The sequence below is a fragment of the Punica granatum genome, unplaced genomic scaffold (assembly GCF_007655135.1).
Source record: "Punica granatum isolate Tunisia-2019 unplaced genomic scaffold, ASM765513v2 Contig00509, whole genome shotgun sequence".
NCBI classification, from domain to species: Eukaryota; Viridiplantae; Streptophyta; class Magnoliopsida; order Myrtales; family Lythraceae; genus Punica; species Punica granatum.
The window spans coordinates 38858-56008 of NW_022204385.1; the positions used below are offsets into that span (position 1 = coordinate 38858).

At 47.1% G+C, this 17151-nt stretch overlaps 52 non-coding genes and 1 pseudogene across 52 annotated transcripts; all 53 read right to left on the reverse strand.

Moving 5' to 3' along the window:
- Positions 1-184: 184 nt before the first annotated feature.
- On the reverse strand, positions 185-303 carry LOC116190799. The gene has a single exon (XR_004152993.1). It is a non-coding gene; the product is annotated as a 5S ribosomal RNA (ribosomal RNA).
- A 220-nt stretch (positions 304-523) lies between these two features.
- LOC116190800 lies at positions 524-642 on the reverse strand. Its single transcript, XR_004152994.1, has one exon. It is a non-coding gene; the product is annotated as a 5S ribosomal RNA (ribosomal RNA).
- A 221-nt stretch (positions 643-863) lies between these two features.
- On the reverse strand, positions 864-981 carry LOC116190895. The gene has a single exon (XR_004153084.1). It is a non-coding gene; the product is annotated as a 5S ribosomal RNA (ribosomal RNA).
- A 220-nt stretch (positions 982-1201) lies between these two features.
- LOC116190801 lies at positions 1202-1320 on the reverse strand. Its single transcript, XR_004152995.1, has one exon. It is a non-coding gene; the product is annotated as a 5S ribosomal RNA (ribosomal RNA).
- A 190-nt stretch (positions 1321-1510) lies between these two features.
- On the reverse strand, positions 1511-1629 carry LOC116190802. Its single transcript, XR_004152996.1, has one exon. It is a non-coding gene; the product is annotated as a 5S ribosomal RNA (ribosomal RNA).
- A 220-nt stretch (positions 1630-1849) lies between these two features.
- LOC116190896 lies at positions 1850-1967 on the reverse strand. The gene has a single exon (XR_004153085.1). It is a non-coding gene; the product is annotated as a 5S ribosomal RNA (ribosomal RNA).
- A 189-nt stretch (positions 1968-2156) lies between these two features.
- On the reverse strand, positions 2157-2275 carry LOC116190803. The gene has a single exon (XR_004152997.1). It is a non-coding gene; the product is annotated as a 5S ribosomal RNA (ribosomal RNA).
- Positions 2276-2496: 221 nt separating this feature from the next.
- Positions 2497-2615, reverse strand: LOC116190865. Its single transcript, XR_004153055.1, has one exon. It is a non-coding gene; the product is annotated as a 5S ribosomal RNA (ribosomal RNA).
- Positions 2616-2835: 220 nt separating this feature from the next.
- LOC116190861 lies at positions 2836-2954 on the reverse strand. The gene has a single exon (XR_004153051.1). It is a non-coding gene; the product is annotated as a 5S ribosomal RNA (ribosomal RNA).
- A 188-nt stretch (positions 2955-3142) lies between these two features.
- Positions 3143-3261, reverse strand: LOC116190804. Its single transcript, XR_004152998.1, has one exon. It is a non-coding gene; the product is annotated as a 5S ribosomal RNA (ribosomal RNA).
- Positions 3262-3480: 219 nt separating this feature from the next.
- LOC116190859 lies at positions 3481-3599 on the reverse strand. Its single transcript, XR_004153049.1, has one exon. It is a non-coding gene; the product is annotated as a 5S ribosomal RNA (ribosomal RNA).
- Positions 3600-3819: 220 nt separating this feature from the next.
- Positions 3820-3938, reverse strand: LOC116190805. The gene has a single exon (XR_004152999.1). It is a non-coding gene; the product is annotated as a 5S ribosomal RNA (ribosomal RNA).
- Positions 3939-4156: 218 nt separating this feature from the next.
- Positions 4157-4275, reverse strand: LOC116190862. Its single transcript, XR_004153052.1, has one exon. It is a non-coding gene; the product is annotated as a 5S ribosomal RNA (ribosomal RNA).
- A 189-nt stretch (positions 4276-4464) lies between these two features.
- On the reverse strand, positions 4465-4583 carry LOC116190806. Its single transcript, XR_004153000.1, has one exon. It is a non-coding gene; the product is annotated as a 5S ribosomal RNA (ribosomal RNA).
- Positions 4584-4800: 217 nt separating this feature from the next.
- LOC116190807 lies at positions 4801-4919 on the reverse strand. The gene has a single exon (XR_004153001.1). It is a non-coding gene; the product is annotated as a 5S ribosomal RNA (ribosomal RNA).
- A 219-nt stretch (positions 4920-5138) lies between these two features.
- On the reverse strand, positions 5139-5257 carry LOC116190808. Its single transcript, XR_004153002.1, has one exon. It is a non-coding gene; the product is annotated as a 5S ribosomal RNA (ribosomal RNA).
- A 215-nt stretch (positions 5258-5472) lies between these two features.
- On the reverse strand, positions 5473-5591 carry LOC116190863. The gene has a single exon (XR_004153053.1). It is a non-coding gene; the product is annotated as a 5S ribosomal RNA (ribosomal RNA).
- A 188-nt stretch (positions 5592-5779) lies between these two features.
- Positions 5780-5898, reverse strand: LOC116190810. Its single transcript, XR_004153004.1, has one exon. It is a non-coding gene; the product is annotated as a 5S ribosomal RNA (ribosomal RNA).
- Positions 5899-6115: 217 nt separating this feature from the next.
- On the reverse strand, positions 6116-6238 carry LOC116190906. Its single transcript, XR_004153094.1, has one exon. It is a non-coding gene; the product is annotated as a 5S ribosomal RNA (ribosomal RNA).
- Positions 6239-6427: 189 nt separating this feature from the next.
- On the reverse strand, positions 6428-6546 carry LOC116190811. The gene has a single exon (XR_004153005.1). It is a non-coding gene; the product is annotated as a 5S ribosomal RNA (ribosomal RNA).
- A 217-nt stretch (positions 6547-6763) lies between these two features.
- Positions 6764-6882, reverse strand: LOC116190812. The gene has a single exon (XR_004153006.1). It is a non-coding gene; the product is annotated as a 5S ribosomal RNA (ribosomal RNA).
- A 189-nt stretch (positions 6883-7071) lies between these two features.
- Positions 7072-7193, reverse strand: LOC116190914. The gene has a single exon (XR_004153100.1). It is a non-coding gene; the product is annotated as a 5S ribosomal RNA (ribosomal RNA).
- A 192-nt stretch (positions 7194-7385) lies between these two features.
- Positions 7386-7504, reverse strand: LOC116190813. The gene has a single exon (XR_004153007.1). It is a non-coding gene; the product is annotated as a 5S ribosomal RNA (ribosomal RNA).
- A 222-nt stretch (positions 7505-7726) lies between these two features.
- On the reverse strand, positions 7727-7845 carry LOC116190866. The gene has a single exon (XR_004153056.1). It is a non-coding gene; the product is annotated as a 5S ribosomal RNA (ribosomal RNA).
- Positions 7846-8035: 190 nt separating this feature from the next.
- On the reverse strand, positions 8036-8154 carry LOC116190814. The gene has a single exon (XR_004153008.1). It is a non-coding gene; the product is annotated as a 5S ribosomal RNA (ribosomal RNA).
- A 220-nt stretch (positions 8155-8374) lies between these two features.
- On the reverse strand, positions 8375-8493 carry LOC116190815. Its single transcript, XR_004153009.1, has one exon. It is a non-coding gene; the product is annotated as a 5S ribosomal RNA (ribosomal RNA).
- Positions 8494-8683: 190 nt separating this feature from the next.
- Positions 8684-8802, reverse strand: LOC116190816. The gene has a single exon (XR_004153010.1). It is a non-coding gene; the product is annotated as a 5S ribosomal RNA (ribosomal RNA).
- Positions 8803-9021: 219 nt separating this feature from the next.
- LOC116190817 lies at positions 9022-9140 on the reverse strand. Its single transcript, XR_004153011.1, has one exon. It is a non-coding gene; the product is annotated as a 5S ribosomal RNA (ribosomal RNA).
- A 190-nt stretch (positions 9141-9330) lies between these two features.
- On the reverse strand, positions 9331-9449 carry LOC116190818. The gene has a single exon (XR_004153012.1). It is a non-coding gene; the product is annotated as a 5S ribosomal RNA (ribosomal RNA).
- A 222-nt stretch (positions 9450-9671) lies between these two features.
- Positions 9672-9790, reverse strand: LOC116190819. The gene has a single exon (XR_004153013.1). It is a non-coding gene; the product is annotated as a 5S ribosomal RNA (ribosomal RNA).
- Positions 9791-9979: 189 nt separating this feature from the next.
- On the reverse strand, positions 9980-10098 carry LOC116190821. The gene has a single exon (XR_004153015.1). It is a non-coding gene; the product is annotated as a 5S ribosomal RNA (ribosomal RNA).
- A 218-nt stretch (positions 10099-10316) lies between these two features.
- On the reverse strand, positions 10317-10447 carry LOC116190920 (annotated as a pseudogene).
- Positions 10448-10634: 187 nt separating this feature from the next.
- LOC116190822 lies at positions 10635-10753 on the reverse strand. Its single transcript, XR_004153016.1, has one exon. It is a non-coding gene; the product is annotated as a 5S ribosomal RNA (ribosomal RNA).
- Positions 10754-10972: 219 nt separating this feature from the next.
- On the reverse strand, positions 10973-11091 carry LOC116190823. The gene has a single exon (XR_004153017.1). It is a non-coding gene; the product is annotated as a 5S ribosomal RNA (ribosomal RNA).
- Positions 11092-11281: 190 nt separating this feature from the next.
- LOC116190825 lies at positions 11282-11400 on the reverse strand. The gene has a single exon (XR_004153018.1). It is a non-coding gene; the product is annotated as a 5S ribosomal RNA (ribosomal RNA).
- A 190-nt stretch (positions 11401-11590) lies between these two features.
- On the reverse strand, positions 11591-11709 carry LOC116190826. The gene has a single exon (XR_004153019.1). It is a non-coding gene; the product is annotated as a 5S ribosomal RNA (ribosomal RNA).
- A 221-nt stretch (positions 11710-11930) lies between these two features.
- On the reverse strand, positions 11931-12053 carry LOC116190907. Its single transcript, XR_004153095.1, has one exon. It is a non-coding gene; the product is annotated as a 5S ribosomal RNA (ribosomal RNA).
- A 187-nt stretch (positions 12054-12240) lies between these two features.
- LOC116190860 lies at positions 12241-12359 on the reverse strand. The gene has a single exon (XR_004153050.1). It is a non-coding gene; the product is annotated as a 5S ribosomal RNA (ribosomal RNA).
- Positions 12360-12549: 190 nt separating this feature from the next.
- On the reverse strand, positions 12550-12668 carry LOC116190827. Its single transcript, XR_004153020.1, has one exon. It is a non-coding gene; the product is annotated as a 5S ribosomal RNA (ribosomal RNA).
- Positions 12669-12888: 220 nt separating this feature from the next.
- LOC116190828 lies at positions 12889-13007 on the reverse strand. The gene has a single exon (XR_004153021.1). It is a non-coding gene; the product is annotated as a 5S ribosomal RNA (ribosomal RNA).
- Positions 13008-13193: 186 nt separating this feature from the next.
- On the reverse strand, positions 13194-13312 carry LOC116190829. The gene has a single exon (XR_004153022.1). It is a non-coding gene; the product is annotated as a 5S ribosomal RNA (ribosomal RNA).
- Positions 13313-13530: 218 nt separating this feature from the next.
- On the reverse strand, positions 13531-13649 carry LOC116190831. The gene has a single exon (XR_004153023.1). It is a non-coding gene; the product is annotated as a 5S ribosomal RNA (ribosomal RNA).
- A 189-nt stretch (positions 13650-13838) lies between these two features.
- LOC116190832 lies at positions 13839-13957 on the reverse strand. The gene has a single exon (XR_004153024.1). It is a non-coding gene; the product is annotated as a 5S ribosomal RNA (ribosomal RNA).
- Positions 13958-14146: 189 nt separating this feature from the next.
- LOC116190867 lies at positions 14147-14265 on the reverse strand. The gene has a single exon (XR_004153057.1). It is a non-coding gene; the product is annotated as a 5S ribosomal RNA (ribosomal RNA).
- A 188-nt stretch (positions 14266-14453) lies between these two features.
- Positions 14454-14572, reverse strand: LOC116190834. The gene has a single exon (XR_004153026.1). It is a non-coding gene; the product is annotated as a 5S ribosomal RNA (ribosomal RNA).
- A 190-nt stretch (positions 14573-14762) lies between these two features.
- LOC116190835 lies at positions 14763-14881 on the reverse strand. Its single transcript, XR_004153027.1, has one exon. It is a non-coding gene; the product is annotated as a 5S ribosomal RNA (ribosomal RNA).
- Positions 14882-15106: 225 nt separating this feature from the next.
- Positions 15107-15225, reverse strand: LOC116190836. Its single transcript, XR_004153028.1, has one exon. It is a non-coding gene; the product is annotated as a 5S ribosomal RNA (ribosomal RNA).
- A 188-nt stretch (positions 15226-15413) lies between these two features.
- Positions 15414-15534, reverse strand: LOC116190919. Its single transcript, XR_004153104.1, has one exon. It is a non-coding gene; the product is annotated as a 5S ribosomal RNA (ribosomal RNA).
- Positions 15535-15722: 188 nt separating this feature from the next.
- Positions 15723-15841, reverse strand: LOC116190837. The gene has a single exon (XR_004153029.1). It is a non-coding gene; the product is annotated as a 5S ribosomal RNA (ribosomal RNA).
- A 205-nt stretch (positions 15842-16046) lies between these two features.
- Positions 16047-16165, reverse strand: LOC116190902. The gene has a single exon (XR_004153090.1). It is a non-coding gene; the product is annotated as a 5S ribosomal RNA (ribosomal RNA).
- A 221-nt stretch (positions 16166-16386) lies between these two features.
- Positions 16387-16504, reverse strand: LOC116190908. The gene has a single exon (XR_004153096.1). It is a non-coding gene; the product is annotated as a 5S ribosomal RNA (ribosomal RNA).
- Positions 16505-16694: 190 nt separating this feature from the next.
- On the reverse strand, positions 16695-16817 carry LOC116190878. Its single transcript, XR_004153068.1, has one exon. It is a non-coding gene; the product is annotated as a 5S ribosomal RNA (ribosomal RNA).
- A 214-nt stretch (positions 16818-17031) lies between these two features.
- Positions 17032-17150, reverse strand: LOC116190838. The gene has a single exon (XR_004153030.1). It is a non-coding gene; the product is annotated as a 5S ribosomal RNA (ribosomal RNA).
- Between the last annotated feature and the right edge of the window lies 1 nt (position 17151).

Consider the following 17151-nt stretch of genomic DNA (forward strand, 5'->3'; position numbering starts at 1 on the left):
ACCTTTGTGCTCGAATTCACTTTGTTCCTCCGTAGAGCTAATGAAAAAAAATGCAAAAATGATCGCAGAAACGAAAGAAAAAAGTATCGAGTGCATAGCACGTGCCCAAAACATTAACCGTAACGATCGGATTCCCGTCCAACGTCGGACAGTTTCCCGAGCAGCAAAAAAAAATTAAAAAGGAGGGGTGCAACACGAGGACTTCCCAGGAGGTCACCCATCCTAGTACTACTCTCGCCCAAGCACGCTTAACTTCGGAGTTCTGATGGGATCCGGTGCATTAGTGCTGGTATGATCGCACCCGTCAACCTTTGCGCTCGAATTCACTTTGTTCCTCCGTAGAGCTAATGAAAAAAAAATGCAAAAATGAGCGCAGAAACGAAAGAAAAAAGTATCGAGTGCATTTCACCACGAACTTTACGCCTTTTGCGAGTGAGCACGTGCCCAAAACATTAACCGTAACGATCGGATTCCCGTCCAACGTCGGACAGTTTCCCGAGCAGCAAAAAAAAATTAAAAAGGAGGGGTGCAACACGAGGACTTCCCAGGAGGTCACCCATCCTAGTACTACTCTCGCCCAAGCACGCTTAACTTCGGAGTTCTGATGGGATCCGGTGCATTAGTGCTGGTATGATCGCACCCGTCAACCTTTGCGCTCGAATTCACTTTGTTCCTCCGTAGAGCTAATGAAAAAAAAATGCAAAAATGAGCGCAGAAACGAAAGAAAAAAAGTATCGAGTGCATTTCACCACGAACTTTACGCCTTTTGCGAGTGAGCACGTGCCCAAAACATTAACCGTAACGATCGGATTCCCGTCCAACGTCGGACAGTTTCCCGAGCAGCAAAAAAAAATTAAAAAGGAGGGGTGCAACACGAGGACTTCCCAGGAGGTCACCCATCCTAGTACTACTCTCGCCCAGCACGCTTAACTTCGGAGTTCTGATGGGATCCGGTGCATTAGTGCTGGTATGATCGCACCCGTCAACCTTTGCGCTCGAATTCACTTTGTTCCTCCGTAGAGCTAATGAAAAAAAATGCAAAAATGAGCGCAGAAACGAAAGAAAAAAAGTATCGAGTGCATTTCACAACGAACTTTACGCCTTTTGCGAGTGAGCACGTGCCCAAAACATTAACCGTAACGATGGGATTCCCGTCCAACGTCGGACAGTTTCCCGAGCAGCAAAAAAAAATTAAAAAGGAGGGGTGCAACACGAGGACTTCCCAGGAGGTCACCCATCCTAGTACTACTCTCGCCCAAGCACGCTTAACTTCGGAGTTCTGATGGGATCCGGTGCATTAGTGCTGGTATGATCGCACCCGTCAACCTTTGCGCTCGAATTCACTTTGTTCCTCCGTAGAGCTAATGAAAAAAAAATGCAAAAATGATCGCAGAAACGAAAGAAAAAAAGTATCGAGTGCATAGCACGTGCCCAAAACATTAACCGTAACGATCGGATTCCCGTCCAACGTCGGACAGTTTCCCGAGCAGCAAAAAAAAATTAAAAAGGAGGGGTGCAACACGAGGACTTCCCAGGAGGTCACCCATCCTAGTACTACTCTCGCCCAAGCACGCTTAACTTCGGAGTTCTGATGGGATCCGGTGCATTAGTGCTGGTATGATCGCACCCGTCAACCTTTGCGCTCGAATTCACTTTGTTCCTCCGTAGAGCTAATGAAAAAAAAATGCAAAAATGAGCGCAGAAACGAAAGAAAAAAAGTATCGAGTGCATTTCACCACGAACTTTACGCCTTTGCGAGTGAGCACGTGCCCAAAACATTAACCGTAACGATCGGATTCCCGTCCAACGTCGGACAGTTTCCCGAGCAGCAAAAAAAAATTAAAAAGGAGGGGTGCAACACGAGGACTTCCCAGGAGGTCACCCATCCTAGTACTACTCTCGCCCAGCACGCTTAACTTCGGAGTTCTGATGGGATCCGGTGCATTAGTGCTGGTATGATCGCACCCGTCAACCTTTGTGCTCGAATTCACTTTGTTCCTCCGTAGAGCTAATGAAAAAAAAATGCAAAAATGATCGCAGAAACGAAAGAAAAAAGTATCGAGTGCATAGCACGTGCCCAAAACATTAACCGTAACGATCGGATTCCCGTCCAACGTCGGACAGTTTCCCGAGCAGCAAAAAAAAATTAAAAAGGAGGGGTGCAACACGAGGACTTCCCAGGAGGTCACCCATCCTAGTACTACTCTCGCCCAAGCACGCTTAACTTCGGAGTTCTGATGGGATCCGGTGCATTAGTGCTGGTATGATCGCACCCGTCAACCTTTGCGCTCGAATTCACTTTGTTCCTCCGTAGAGCTAATGAAAAAAAAATGCAAAAATGAGCGCAGAAACGAAAGAAAAAAAGTATCGAGTGCATTTCACCACGAACTTTACGCCTTTTGCGAGTGAGCACGTGCCCAAAACATTAACCGTAACGATCGGATTCCCGTCCAACGTCGGACAGTTTCCCGAGCAGCAAAAAAAAATTAAAAAGGAGGGGTGCAACACGAGGACTTCCCAGGAGGTCACCCATTCTAGTACTACTCTCGCCCGAGCACGCTTAACTTCGGAGTTCTGATGGGATCCGGTGCATTAGTGCTGGTATGATCGCACCCGTCAACCTTTGCGCTCGAATTCACTTTGTTCCTCCGTAGAGCTAATGAAAAAAAATGCAAAAATGAGCGCAGAAACGAAAGAAAAAAAGTATCGAGTGCATTTCACAACGAACCTTACGCCTTTTGCGAGTGAGCACGTGCCCAAAACATTAACCGTAACGATCGGATTCCCGTCCAACGTCGGACAGTTTCCCGAGCAGCAAAAAAAAATTAAAAAGGAGGGGTGCAACACGAGGACTTCCCAGGAGGTCACCCATCCTAGTACTACTCTCGCCCAAGCACGCTTAACTTCGGAGTTCTGATGGGATCCGGTGCATTAGTGCTGGTATGATCGCACCAGTCAACCTTTGTGCTCGAATTCACTTTGTTCCTCCGTAGAGCTAATGAAAAAAAAATGCAAAAATGATCGCAGAAACGAAAGAAAAAAGTATCGAGTGCATAGCACGTGCCCAAAACATTAACCGTAACGATCGGATTCCCGTCCAACGTCGGACAGTTTCCCGAGCAGCAAAAAAAATTAAAAAGGAGGGGTGCAACACGAGGACTTCCCAGGAGGTCACCCATCCTAGTACTACTCTCGCCCAAGCACGCTTAACTTCGGAGTTCTGATGGGATCCGGTGCATTAGTGCTGGTATGATCGCACCCGTCAACCTTTGCGCTCGAATTCACTTTGTTCCTCCGTAGAGCTAATGAAAAAAAAATGCAAAATGAGCGCAGAAACGAAAGAAAAAAAGTATCGAGTGCATTTCACCACGAACTTTACGCCTTTTGCGAGTGAGCACGTGCCCAAAACATTAACCGTAACGATCGGATTCCCGTCCAACGTCGGACAGTTTCCCGAGCAGCAAAAAAAAATTAAAAAGGAGGGTGCAACACGAGGACTTCCCAGGAGGTCACCCATCCTAGTACTACTCTCGCCCAAGCACGCTTAACTTCGGAGTTCTGATGGGATCCGGTGCATTAGTGCTGGTATGATCGCACCCGTCAACCTTTGCGCTCGAATTCACTTTGTTCCTCCGTAGAGCTAATGAAAAAAAAATGCAAAAATGAGCGCAGAAACGAAAGAAAAAAAGTATCGAGTGCATTTCACACGAACTTTACGCCTTTTGCGAGTGAGCACGTGCCCAAAACATTAACCGTAACGATCGGATTCCCGTCCAACGTCGGACAGTTTCCCGAGCAGCAAAAAAAAATTAAAAAGGAGGGGTGCAACACGAGGACTTCCCAGGAGGTCACCCATCCTAGTACTACTCTCGCCCAAGCACGCTTAACTTCGGAGTTCTGATGGGATCCGGTGCATTAGTGCTGGTATGATCGCACCCGTCAACCTTTGCGCTCGAATTCACTTTGTTCCTCCGTAGAGCTAATGAAAAAAAATGCAAAAATGAGCGCAGAAACGAAAGAAAAAAAGTATCGAGTGCATTTCACACGAACCTTACGCCTTTTGCGAGTGAGCACGTGCCCAAAACATTAACCGTAACGATGGGATTCCCGTCCAACGTCGGACAGTTTCCCGAGCAGCAAAAAAAATTAAAAAGGAGGGGTGCAACACGAGGACTTCCCAGGAGGTCACCCATCCTAGTACTACTCTCGCCCAAGCACGCTTAACTTCGGAGTTCTGATGGGATCCGGTGCATTAGTGCTGGTATGATCGCACCAGTCAACCTTTGTGCTCGAATTCACTTTGTTCCTCCGTAGAGCTAATGAAAAAAAAATGCAAAAATGATCGCAGAAACGAAAGAAAAAAAGTATCGAGTGCATAGCACGTGCCCAAAACATTAACCGTAACGATCGGATTCCCGTCCAACGTCGGACAGTTTCCCGAGCAGCAAAAAAAATTAAAAAGGAGGGGTGCAACACGAGGACTTCCCAGGAGGTCACCCATCCTAGTACTACTCTCGCCCAAGCACGCTTAACTTCGGAGTTCTGATGGGATCCGGTGCATTAGTGCTGGTATGATCGCACCCGTCAACCTTTGCGCTCGAATTCACTTTGTTCCTCCGTAGAGCTAATGAAAAAAAAATGCAAAAATGAGCGCAGAAACGAAAGAAAAAATATCGAGTGCATTTCACCACGAACTACGCCTTTTGCGAGTGAGCACGTGCCCAAAACATTAACCGTAACGATCGGATTCCCGTCCAACGTCGGACAGTTTCCCGAGCAGCAAAAAAAAATTAAAAAGGAGGGGTGCAACACGAGGACTTCCCAGGAGGTCACCCATCCTAGTACTACTCTCGCCCAAGCACGCTTAACTTCGGAGTTCTGATGGGATCCGGTGCATTAGTGCTGGTATGATCGCACCCGTCAACCTTTGCGCTCGAATTCACTTTGTTCCTCCGTAGAGCTAATGAAAAAAAATGCAAAAATCGAGCGCAGAAACGAAAGAAAAAAAGTATCGAGTGCATTTCACCACGAACCTTACGCCTTTTGCGAGTGAGCACGTGCCCAAACATTAACCGTAACGATCGGATTCCCGTCCAACGTCGGACAGTTTCCCGAGCAGCAAAAAAAAATTAAAAGGAGGGGTGCAACACGAGGACTTCCCAGGAGGTCACCCATCCTAGTACTACTCTCGCCCAAGCACGCTTAACTTCGGAGTTCTGATGGGATCCGGTGCATTAGTGCTGGTATGATCGCACCCGTCAACCTTTGCGCTCGAATTCACTTTGTTCCTCCGTAGAGCTAATGAAAAAAATGCAAAAATGAGCGCAGAAACGAAAGAAAAAAGTATCGAGTGCATTTCACAACGAACTTTACGCCTTTTGCGAGTGAGCACGTGCCCAAACATTAACCGTAACGATGGGATTCCCGTCCAACGTCGGACAGTTTCCCGAGCAGCAAAAAAAATTAAAAAGGGGGGTGCAACACGAGGACTTCCCAGGAGGTCACCCATCCTAGTACTACTCTCGCCCAAGCACGCTTAACTTCGGAGTTCTGATGGGATCCGGTGCATTAGTGCTGGTATGATCGCACCAGTCAACCTTTGTGCTCGAATTCACTTTGTTCCTCCGTAGAGCTAATGAAAAAAAAATGCAAAAATGATCGCAGAAACGAAAGAAAAAAGTATCGAGTGCATAGCACGTGCCCAAAACATTAACCGTAACGATCGGATTCCCGTCCAACGTCGGACAGTTTCCCGAGCAGCAAAAAAAAATTAAAAGGAGGGGTGCAACACGAGGACTTCCCAGGAGGTCACCCATCCTAGTACTACTCTCGCCCAAGCACGCTTAACTTCGGAGTTCTGATGGGATCCGGTGCATTAGTGCTGGTATGATCGCACCCGTCAACCTTTGCGCTCGAATTCACTTTGTTCCTCCGTAGAGCTAATGAAAAAAAAATGCAAAAATGCGCAGAAACGAAAGAAAAAAAGTATCGAGTGCATTTCACACGAACTTTACGCCTTTTGCGAGTGAGCACGTGCCCAAACATTAAACCGTAACGATCGGATTCCCGTCCAACGTCGGACAGTTTCCCGAGCAGCAAAAAAAATTAAAAAGGAGGGGTGCAACACGAGGACTTCCCAGGAGGTCACCCATCCTAGTACTACTCTCTCCCGCCCAAGCACGCTTAACTTCGGAGTTCTGATGGGATCCGGTGCATTAGTGCTGGTATGATCGCACCCGTCAACCTTTGCGCTCGAATTCACTTTGTTCCTCCGTAGAGCTAATGAAAAAAAAATGCAAAAATGATCGCAGAAACGAAAGAAAAAAAGTATCGAGTGCATAGCACGTGCCCAAAACATTAACCGTAACGATGGGATTCCCGTCCAACGTCGGACAGTTTCCCGAGCAGCAAAAAAAATTAAAAAGGAGGGGTGCAACACGAGGACTTCCCAGGAGGTCACCCATCCTAGTACTACTCTCGCCCAAGCACGCTTAACTTCGGAGTTCTGATGGGATCCGGTGCATTAGTGCTGGTATGATCGCACCCGTCAACCTTTGCGCTCGAATTCACTTTGTTCCTCCGTAGAGCTAATGAAAAAAAAATGCAAAATGAGCGCAGAAACGAAAGAAAAAAGTATCGAGTGCATTTCACAACGAACTTACGCCTTTTGCGAGTGAGCACGTGCCCAAAACATTAACCGTAACGATGGGATTCCCGTCCAACGTCGGACAGTTTCCCGAGCAGCAAAAAAAAATTAAAAGGAGGGGTGCAACACGAGGACTTCCCAGGAGGTCACCCATCCTAGTACTACTCTCGCCCAAGCACGCTTAACTTCGGAGTTCTGATGGGATCCGGTGCATTAGTGCTGGTATGATCGCACCCGTCAACCTTTGCGCTCGAATTCACTTTGTTCCTCCGTAGAGCTAATGAAAAAAAATGCAAAAATGATCGCAGAAACGAAAGAAAAAAAGTATCGAGTGCATAGCACGTGCCCAAAACATTAACCGTAACGATCGGATTCCCGTCCAACGTCGGACAGTTTCCCGAGCAGCAAAAAAAAATTAAAAAGGAGGGGTGCAACACGAGGACTTCCCAGGAGGTCACCCCTCCTACTACTACTACTCTCGCCCAAGCACGCTTAACTTCGGAGTTCTGATGGGATCCGGTGCATTAGTGCTGGTATGATCGCACCCGTCAACCTTTGTGCTCGAATTCACTTTGTTCCTCCTCCGTAGAGCTAATGAAAAAAAAATGCAAAAATGATCGCAGAAACGAAAGAAAAAAAGTATCGAGTGCATAGCACGTGCCCAAAACATTAACCGTAACGATCGGATTCCCGTCCAACGTCGGACAGTTTCCCGAGCAGCAAAAAAAAATTAAAAAGAGGGGTGCAACACGAGGACTTCCCAGGAGGTCACCCATCCTAGTACTACTCTCGCCCAAGCACGCTTAACTTCGGAGTTCTGATGGGATCCGGTGCATTAGTGCTGGTATGATCGCACCCGTCAACCTTTGCGCTCGATTTCACTTTGTTCCTCCGTAGAGCTAATTAAAAAAAAATGCAAAAATGAGCGCAGAAACGAAAGAAAAAAAGTATCGAGTGCATTTCACAACGAACTTTACGCCTTTTGCGAGTGAGCACGTGCCCAAAACATTAACCGTAACGATCGGATTCCCGTCCAACGTCGGACAGTTTCCCGAGCAGCAAAAAAAAAATTAAAAAGGAGGGGTGCAACACGAGGACTTCCCAGGAGGTCACCCATTCTAGTACTACTCTCGCCCGAGCACGCTTAACTTCGGAGTTCTGATGGGATCCGGTGCATTAGTGCTGGTATGATCGCACCCGTCAACCTTTGCGCTCGAATTCACTTTGTTCCTCCGTAGAGCTAATGAAAAAAAAATGCAAAAATGATCGCAGAAACGAAAGAAAAAAAGTATCGAGTGCATAGCACGTGCCCAAAACATTAACCGTAACGATCGGATTCCCGTCCAACGTCGGACAGTTTCCCGAGCAGCAAAAAAAAATTAAAAAGGAGGGGTGCAACACGAGGACTTCCCAGGAGGTCACCCATCCTAGTACTACTCTCGCCCAAGCACGCTTAACTTCGGAGTTCTGATGGGATCCGGTGCATTAGTGCTGGTATGATCGCACCCGTCAACCTTTGCGCTCGAATTCACTTTGTTCCTCCGTAGAGCTAATGAAAAAAAAATGCAAAAATGAGCGCAGAAACGAAAGAAAAAAAGTATCGAGTGCATTTCACACGAACTTTACGCCTTTTGCGAGTGAGCACGTGCCCAAAACATTAACCGTAACGATCGGATTCCCGTCCAACGTCGGACAGTTTCCCGAGCAGCAAAAAAAAATTAAAAAGGAGGGGTGCAACACGAGGACTTCCCAGGAGGTCACCCATCCTAGTACTACTCTCGCCCAAGCACGCTTAACTTCGGAGTTCTGATGGGATCCGGTGCATTAGTGCTGGTATGATCGCACCCGTCAACCTTTGTGCTCGAATTCACTTTGTTCCTCCGTAGAGCTAATGAAAAAAAAATGCAAAAATGATCGCAGAAACGAAAGAAAAAAAGTATCGAGTGCATAGCACGTGCCCAAAACATTAACCGTAACGATCGGATTCCCGTCCAACGTCGGACAGTTTCCCGAGCAGCAAAAAAAAATTAAAAAGGAGGGGTGCAACACGAGGACTTCCCAGGAGGTCACCCATCCTAGTACTACTCTCGCCCAAGCACGCTTAACTTCGGAGTTCTGATGGGATCCGGTGCATTAGTGCTGGTATGATCGCACCCGTCAACCTTTGCGCTCGAATTCACTTTGTTCCTCCGTAGAGCTAATGAAAAAAAAATGCAAAAATGAGCGCAGAAACGAAAGAAAAAAGTATCGAGTGCATTTCACCACGAACTTTACGCCTTTTGCGAGTGAGCACGTGCCCAAAACATTAACCGTAACGATCGGATTCCCGTCCAACGTCGGACAGTTTCCCGAGCAGCAAAAAAAAATTAAAAGGAGGGGTGCAACACGAGGACTTCCCAGGAGGTCACCCATCCTAGTACTACTCTCGCCCAAGCACGCTTAACTTCGGAGTTCTGATGGGATCCGGTGCATTAGTGCTGGTATGATCGCACCCGTCAACCTTTGCGCTCGAATTCACTTTGTTCCTCCGTAGAGCTAATGAAAAAAAAATGCAAAAATGATCGCAGAAACGAAAGAAAAAAAGTATCGAGTGCATAGCACGTGCCCAAAACATTAACCGTAACGATCGGATTCCCGTCCAACGTCGGACAGTTTCCCGAGCAGCAAAAAAAAATTAAAAAGGAGGGGTGCAACACGAGGACTTCCCAGGAGGTCACCCATCCTAGTACTACTCTCGCCCAAGCACGCTTAACTTCGGAGTTCTGATGGGATCCGGTGCATTAGTGCTGGTATGATCGCACCCGTCAACCTTTGCGCTCGAATTCACTTTGTTCCTCCGTAGAGCTAATGAAAAAAAAATGCAAAAATGAGCGCAGAAACGAAAGAAAAAAAGTATCGAGTGCATTTCACACACGAACTTTACGCCTTTTGCGAGTGAGCACGTGCCCAAAACATTAACCGTAACGATCGGATTCCCGTCCAACGTCGGACAGTTTCCCGAGCAGCAAAAAAAAATTAAAAAGGAGGGGTGCAACACGAGGACTTCCCAGGAGGTCACCCATCCTAGTACTACTCTCGCCCAAGCACGCTTAACTTCGGAGTTCTGATGGGATCCGGTGCATTAGTGCTGGTATGATCGCACCCGTCAACCTTTGCGCTCGAATTCACTTTGTTCCTCCGTAGAGCTAATGAAAAAAAAATGCAAAAATGATCGCAGAAACGAAAGAAAAAAGTATCGAGTGCATAGCACGTGCCCAAAACATTAACCGTAACGATCGGATTCCCGTCCAACGTCGGACAGTTTCCCGAGCAGCAAAAAAAAATTAAAAAGGAGGGGTGCAACACGAGGACTTCCCAGGAGGTCACCCATCCTAGTACTACTCTCGCCCAAGCACGCTTAACTTCGGAGTTCTGATGGGATCCGGTGCATTAGTGCTGGTATGATCGCACCCGTCAACCTTTGCGCTCGAATTCACTTTGTTCCTCCGTAGAGCTAATGAAAAAAAAATGCAAAAATGAGCGCAGAAACGAAAGAAAAAAAGTATCGAGTGCATTTCACAGAACTTTACGCCTTTTGCGAGTGAGCACGTGCCCAAAACATTAACCGTAACGATCGGATTCCCGTCCAACGTCGGACAGTTTCCCGAGCAGCAAAAAAAAATTAAAAAGGAGGGTGCAACACGAGGACTTCCCAGGAGGTCACCCATCCTAGTACTACTCTCTGCCCAAGCACCCTTAAGCACGCTTAACTTCTGGAGTTCTGATGGGATCCGGTGCATTAGTGCTGGTATGATCGCACCCGTCAACCTTTTGCTCGAATTCACTTTGTTCCTCCGTAGAGCTAATGAAAAAAAATGCAAAAATGATCGCAGAAACGAAAGAAAAAAAGTATCGAGTGCATAGCACGTGCCCAAAACATTAACCGTAACGATCGGATTCCCGTCCAACGTCGGACAGTTTCCCGAGCAGCAAAAAAAATTAAAAAGGAGGGGTGCAACACGAGGACTTCCCAGGAGGTCACCCATCCTAGTACTACTCTCGCCCAAGCACGCTTAACTTCGGAGTTCTGATGGGATCCGGTGCATTAGTGCTGGTATGATCGCACCCGTCAACCTTTGCGCTCGAATTCACTTTGTTCCTCCGTAGAGCTAATGAAAAAAAAATGCAAAAATGAGCGCAGACGAAAGAAAAAAGTATCGAGTGCATTTCACACGACGAACTTTACGCCTTTTGCGAGTGAGCACGTGCCCAAAACATTAACCGTAACGATGGGATTCCCGTCCAACGTCGGACAGTTTCCCGAGCAGCAAAAAAAAATTAAAAGGAGGGGTGCAACACGAGGACTTCCCAGGAGGTCACCCATCCTAGTACTACTCTCGCCCAAGCACGCTTAACTTCGGAGTTCTGATGGGATCCGGTGCATTAGTGCTGGTATGATCGCACCCGTCAACCTTTGTGCTCGAATTCACTTTGTTCCTCCGTAGAGCTAATGAAAAAAAAATGCAAAAATGATCGCAGAAACGAAAGAAAAAAAGTATCGAGTGCATAGCACGTGCCCAAAACATTAACCGTAACGATCGGATTCCCGTCCAACGTCGGACAGTTTCCCGAGCAGCAAAAAAAAATTAAAAAGGAGGGGTGCAACACGAGGACTTCCCAGGAGGTCACCCATCCTAGTACTACTCTCGCCCAAGCACGCTTAACTTCGGAGTTCTGATGGGATCCGGTGCATTAGTGCTGGTATGATCGCACCCGTCAACCTTTGTGCTCGAATTCACTTTGTTCCTCCGTAGAGCTAATGAAAAAAAAATGCAAAAATGATCGCAGAAACGAAAGAAAAAAAGTATCGAGTGCATAGCACGTGCCCAAAACATTAACCGTAACGATCGGATTCCCGTCCAACGTCGGACAGTTTCCCGAGCAGCAAAAAAAAATTAAAAAGGAGGGGTGCAACACGAGGACTTCCCAGGAGGTCACCCATCCTAGTACTACTCTCGCCCAAGCACGCTTAACTTCGGAGTTCTGATGGGATCCGGTGCATTAGTGCTGGTATGATCGCACCCGTCAACCTTTGCGCTCGAATTCACTTTGTTCCTCCGTAGAGCTAATGAAAAAAAAAATGCAAAAATGAGCGCAGAAACGAAAGAAAAAAAGTATCGAGTGCATTTCACCACGAACTTTACGCCTTTTGCGAGTGAGCACGTGCCCAAAACATTAACCGTAACGATCGGATTCCCGTCCAACGTCGGACAGTTTCCCGAGCAGCAAAAAAAAATTAAAAGGAGGGGTGCAACACGAGGACTTCCCAGGAGGTCACCCATCCTAGTACTACTCTCTCTCGCCCGAGCACGCTTAACTTCGGAGTTCTGATGGGATCCGGTGCATTAGTGCTGGTATGATCGCACCCGTCAACCTTTGCGCTCGAATTCACTTTGTTCCTCCGTAGAGCTAATGAAAAAAAATGCAAAAATATCGCAGAAACGAAAGAAAAAAAGTATCGAGTGCATAGCACGTGCCCAAAACATTAACCGTAACGATCGGATTCCCGTCCAACGTCGGACAGTTTCCCGAGCAGCAAAAAAAATTAAAAAGGAGGGGTGCAACACGAGGACTTCCCAGGAGGTCACCCATCCTAGTACTACTCTCGCCCCAGCACGCTTAACTTCGGAGTTCTGATGGGATCCGGTGCATTAGTGCTGGTATGATCGCACCCGTCAACCTTTGTGCTCGAATTCACTTTGTTCCTCCGTAGAGCTAATGAAAAAAAAATGCAAAAATGATCGCAGAAACGAAAGAAAAAAAGTATCGAGTGCATAGCACGTGCCCAAAACATTAACCGTAACGATCGGATTCCCGTCCAACGTCGGACAGTTTCCCGAGCAGCAAAAAAAAAATAAAAAGGAGGGGTGCAACACGAGGACTTCCCAGGAGGTCACCCATCCTAGTACTACTCTCGCCCAAGCACGCTTAACTTCGGAGTTCTGATGGGATCCGGTGCATTAGTGCTGGTATGATCGCACCCGTCAACCTTTGCGCTCGAATTCACTTTGTTCCTCCGTAGAGCTAATGAAAAAAAAATGCAAAAATGAGCGCAGAAACGAAAGAAAAAAAGTATCGAGTGCATTTCACCACGAACTTTACGCCTTTTGCGAGTGAGCACGTGCCCAAAACATTAACCGTAACGATCGGATTCCCGTCCAACGTCGGACAGTTTCCCGAGCAGCAAAAAAAAATAAAAAGGAGGGGTGCAACACGAGGACTTCCCAGGAGGTCACCCATCCTAGTACTACTCTCGCCCAAGCACGCTTAACTTCGGAGTTCTGATGGGATCCGGTGCATTAGTGCTGGTATGATCGCACCCGTCAACCTTTGTGCTCGAATTCACTTTGTTCCTCCGTAGAGCTAATGAAAAAAAAATGCAAAATGATCGCAGAAACGAAAGAAAAAAGTATCGAGTGCATAGCACGTGCCCAAAACATTAACCGTAACGATCGGATTCCCGTCCAACGTCGGACAGTTTCCCGAGCAGCAAAAAAAATTAAAAGGAGGGGTGCAACACGAGGACTTCCCAGGAGGTCACCCATCCTAGTACTACTCTCGCCCAAGCACGCTTAACTTCGGAGTTCTGATGGGATCCGGTGCATTAGTGCTGGTATGATCGCACCCGTCAACCTTTGCGCTCGAATTCACTTTGTTCCTCCGTAGAGCTAATGAAAAAAAAATGCAAAAATGAGCGCAGAAACGAAAGAAAAAAAGTATCGAGTGCATTTCACACGAACTTTACGCCTTTTCGAGTGAGCACGTGCCCAAAACATTAACCGTAACGATGGATTCCCGTCCAACGTCGGACAGTTTCCCGAGCAGCAAAAAAAAATTAAAAAGGAGGGGTGCAACACGAGGACTTCCCAGGAGGTCACCCATCCTAGTACTACTCTCGCCCAAGCACGCTTAACTTCGGAGTTCTGATGGGATCCGGTGCATTAGTGCTGGTATGATCGCACCCGTCAACCTTTGCGCTCGAATTCACTTTGTTCCTCCGTAGAGCTAATGAAAAAAAAATGCAAAAATGATCGCAGAAACGAAAGAAAAAAAGTATCGAGTGCATAGCACGTGCCCAAAACATTAACCGTAACGATCGGATTCCCGTCCAACGTCGGACAGTTTCCCGAGCAGCAAAAAAAAATTAAAAGGAGGGGTGCAACACGAGGACTTCCCAGGAGGTCACCCATCCTAGTACTACTCTCGCCCAAGCACGCTTAACTTCGGAGTTCTGATGGGATCCGGTGCATTAGTGCTGGTATGATCGCACCCGTCAACCTTTGTGCTCGAATTCACTTTGTTCCTCCGTAGAGCTAATGAAAAAAAAATGCAAAAATGATCGCAGAAACGAAAGAAAAAAAGTATCGAGTGCATAGCACGTGCCCAAAACATTAACCGTAACGATCGGATTCCCGTCCAACGTCGGACAGTTTCCCGAGCAGCAAAAAAAAATTAAAAGGAGGGGTGCAACACGAGGACTTCCCAGGAGGTCACCCATCCTAGTACTACTCTCGCCCAAGCACGCTTAACTTCGGAGTTCTGATGGGATCCGGTGCATTAGTGCTGGTATGATCGCACCTCAACCTTTGTGCTCGAATTCACTTTGTTCCTCCGTAGAGCTAATGAAAAAAAATGCAAAAATGATCGCAGAAACGAAAGAAAAAAAGTATCGAGTGCATAGCACGTGCCCAAACATTAAAACCGTAACGATCGGATTCCCGTCCAACGTCGGACAGTTTCCCGAGCAGCAAAAAAAAATTAAAAAGGAGGGGTGCAACACGAGGACTTCCCAGGAGGTCACCCATCCTAGTACTACTCTCGCCCAAGCACGCTTAACTTCGGAGTTCTGATGGGATCCGGTGCATTAGTGCTGGTATGATCGCACCCGTCAACCTTTGTGCTCGAATTCACTTTGTTCCTCCGTAGAGCTAATGAAAAAAAAATGCAAAAATGATCGCAGAAACGAAAGAAAAAAAGTATCGAGTGCATAGCACGTGCCCAAAACATTAACCGTAACGATCGGATTCCCGTCCAACGTCGGACAGTTTCCCGAGCAGCAAAAAAAAATTAAAAAGGAGGGGTGCAACACGAGGACTTCCCAGGAGGTCACCCATCCTAGTACTACTCTCGCCCAAGCACGCTTAACTTCGGAGTTCTGATGGGATCCGGTGCATTAGTGCTGGTATGATCGCACCCGTCAACCTTTGCGCTCGAATTCACTTTGTTCCTCCGTCCTCCGTAGAGCTAATGAAAAAAAAATGCAAAAATGAGCGCAGAAACGAAAGAAAAAAGTATCGAGTGCATTTCACCACGAACTTTACGCCTTTTGCGAGTGAGCACGTGCCCAAACATTAACCGTAACGATGGATTCCCGTCCAACGTCGGACAGTTTCCCGAGCAGCAAAAAAAAATTAAAAAGGAGGGGTGCAACACGAGGACTTCCCAGGAGGTCACCCATCCTAGTACTACTCTCGCCCAAGCACGCTTAACTTCGGAGTTCTGATGGGATCCGGTGCATTAGTGCTGGTATGATCGCACCCGTCAACCTTTGCGCTCGAATTCACTTTGTTCCTCCGTAGAGCTAATGAAAAAAAAACAAAAATGATCGCAGAAACGAAAGAAAAAAAGTATCGAGTGCATAGCACGTGCCCAAAACATTAACCGTAACGATCGGATTCCCGTCCAACGTCGGACAGTTTCCCGAGCAGCAAAAAAAAATTAAAAAGGAGGGGTGCAACACGAGGACTTCCCAGGAGGTCACCCCTAGTACTACTCTACTCTCGCCCAAGCACGCTTAACTTCGGAGTTCTGATGGGATCCGGTGCATTAGTGCTGGTATGATCGCACCCGTCAACCTTTGTGCTCGAATTCACTTTGTTCCTCCGTAGAGCTAATGAAAAAAAAATGCAAAAATGATCGCAGAAACGAAAGAAAAAAGTATCGAGTGCATAGCACGTGCCCAAAACATTAACCGTAACGATCGGATTCCCGTCCAACGTCGGACAGTTTCCCGAGCAGCAAAAAAAAATTAAAAGGAGGGGTGCAACACGAGGACTTCCCAGGAGGTCACCCATCCTAGTACTACTCTCGCCCAAGCACGCTTAACTTCGGAGTTCTGATGGGATCCGGTGCATTAGTGCTGGTATGATCGCACCCGTCAACCTTTGCGCTCGAATTCACTTTGTTCCTCCGTAGAGCTAATGAAAAAAAAATGCAAAAATGATCGCAGAAACGAAAGAAAAAAGTTCGAGTGCATCAGAACTGCCTGCGATGAGCACGTGCCCAAAACATTAACCGTAACGATCGGATTCCCGTCCAACGTCGGACAGTTTCCCGAGCAGCAAAAAAAAATTAAAAAGGAGGGGTGCAACACTAGGACTTCCCAGGAGGTCACCCATCCTAGTACTACTCTCTCCCAAGCACGCTTAACTTCGGAGTTCTGATGGGATCCGGTGCATTAGTGCTGGTATGATCGCACCCGTCAACCTTTGCGCTCGATTTCACTTTGTTCCTCCGTAGAGCTAATTAAAAAAAAATGCAAAAATGAGCGCAGAAACGAAAGAAAAAAAGTATCGAGTGCATTTCACAACGAACTTTACGCCTTTTGCGAGTGAGCACGTGCCCAAAACATTAACCGTAACGATCGGATTCCCGTCCAACGTCGGACAGTTTCCCGAGCAGCAAAAAAAAATTAAAAAGGAGGGGTGCAACACTAGGACTTCCCAGGAGGTCACCCATCCTAGTACTACTCTCGCCCAGCACGCTTAACTTCGGAGTTCTGATGGGATCCGGTGCATTAGTGCTGGTATGATCGCACCCGTCAACCTTTGCGCTCGAATTCACTTTGTTCCTCCGTAGAGCTAATGAAAAAAAAATGCAAAAATGATCGCAGAAACGAAAGAAAAAAAGTATCGAGTGCATAGCACGTGCCCAAAACATTAACCGTAACGATCGGATTCCCGTCCAACGTCGGACAGTTTCCCGAGCAGCAAAAAAAAATTAAAAAGGAGGGGTGCAACACGAGGACTTCCCAGGAGGTCACCCATCCTAGTACTACTCTCGCCCAAGCACGCACGCTTAACTTCGGAGTTCTGATGGGATCCGGTGCATTAGTGCTGGTATGATCGCACCCGTCAACCTTTGCGCTCGAATTCACTTTGTTCCTCCGTAGAGCTAATGAAAAAAAAATGCAAAAATGATCGCAGAAACGAAAGAAAAAGTATCGAGTGCATTCACAGAACTTTACGCCTTTTGCGATAGCACGTGCCCAAAACATTAACCGTAACGATCGGATTCCCGTCCAACGTCGGACAGTTTCCCGAGCAGCAAAAAAAAATTAAAAAGGAGGGGTGCAACACGAGGACTTCCCAGGAGGTCACCCATCCTAGTACTACTCTCGCCCAAGCACGCTTAACTTCGGAGTTCTGATGGGATCCGGTGCATTAGTGCTGGTATGATCGCACCCG